The sequence below is a fragment of the Myotis brandtii genome, unplaced genomic scaffold (assembly GCF_000412655.1).
Source record: "Myotis brandtii unplaced genomic scaffold, ASM41265v1 C42239986, whole genome shotgun sequence".
In the NCBI taxonomy this organism is placed as follows: Eukaryota; Metazoa; Chordata; class Mammalia; order Chiroptera; family Vespertilionidae; genus Myotis; species Myotis brandtii.
The window spans coordinates 1-1,212 of record NW_005320759.1 but is presented as its reverse complement, the minus strand read 5'-3'; the positions used below and the strand labels follow the sequence as shown (position 1 = coordinate 1,212).

The 1,212-nt window shown below is 54.3% G+C and overlaps 1 long non-coding RNA gene across 1 annotated transcript; it reads right to left on the bottom strand.

The window, feature by feature from the left end:
* Positions 1 to 218: 218 nt before the first annotated feature.
* Positions 219 to 1,173, bottom strand: LOC102256416. The gene is made up of 3 exons (XR_001363632.1): positions 873 to 1,173; positions 596 to 768; positions 219 to 352 (listed from the first exon to the last, which is right to left on the bottom strand). It is a non-coding gene; the product is annotated as an uncharacterized LOC102256416 (long non-coding RNA).
* Positions 1,174 to 1,212: the final 39 nt, after the last annotated feature.

The window sequence follows — 1,212 nt, the reverse complement described above, 5'->3', positions numbered from 1 at the left end:
CGGTCGCGCGGAGGGACGCCCCCGCCTCCCTGCTGTTTTTTCCATCCCGTTAAAAAGGGGGCCCCGGCTCGCCGTGGGGTTGGTGTGAGGGCGAAATGAAATCCTGCATGAAGAGGGGAGATCGCATTAGGATTCCGGGAGTCATGTTTTCACTGATGCGCGCCTGTGCGTGCGCCACGTGCATGGAGCCTCGATCCATCGCATCTTCATTCATTCTTCAGGCAGGAGGTGCGGAATGGCTGAAGGACGTGTCCCAGGGGGGGCAGCGTGCGGGAGGGTGAGGAGGAGGGTGACTGCTGACCGACTCCCAGGCCGGTGACTTTCCCACTGCACCACTGTGTCTCCTGAGATCCTGTAAGAGGGCACGTATTCTGGGCTTTGGAACCTTAAGGAATTCACTGGGCGTGTGTCAGACACCGGGATAGGACCTCCTAAAACGAACCAACCTAAAATAATCCTTATGCCAAGGAGACATGAATTGGGGTGACAGACTCCGTTCCCCTGCAGCTCCTAGGTTATAAGCCTGTGCAGCATGTTACCGGACTGAATACCGTGGGCCATGGAACACGATGGTACGTATTTGTGTAATACTCACACATTCCTGGGGTGGGATGGCGGTCAGATGTGTGGTCCTGTGATGACTGCCGTGTTGTTATACGGCCCATGACTGTATTCGGGCTTCTGTTAAGAATAGAGAAAATTCGGCCTCCCAGCGCCCAGATGAGGTCAGAGTTATGGCCGGCCGTCCTTGGGGCTCTGCCTTTGACCCTGAGGAGAGGAAAGGAATAAATTACCCGCTGCATAGTCTCCTGCTGCTGCTGTAACAATTACCCCAAACTTGGTGGCTTCAAACAACACGTGTGTTATCTTACGGTTCCAGAGGTCAGGACTCCAAATGGGTCTCCTTGGGCTAAAATCAGAGTCGGCAGGCGTGCGTTTCTTCCGGAAGCTCTAGGGGGAGGATCCATATGTTGCCTTTTCCCACGTCCAGCGGCAGCCTGCATTCCCTGGCTCGCGGACCCTTTCCATCGCAAAAGCTATCCACAACTGAGTGCTTTTCATGCTGCCGTCTCTCTGGTTCTGACTCTCCCACCTTCTTCTTGGCTCATTTAGGGACCTTTGAGATTCCAGGGGCTACTTGGGTAATCCAGGATAGTCTCCCACCTCAAGGTCAATCAATTAACAACCTTCATTCTCCCTTCTCGTGTGACA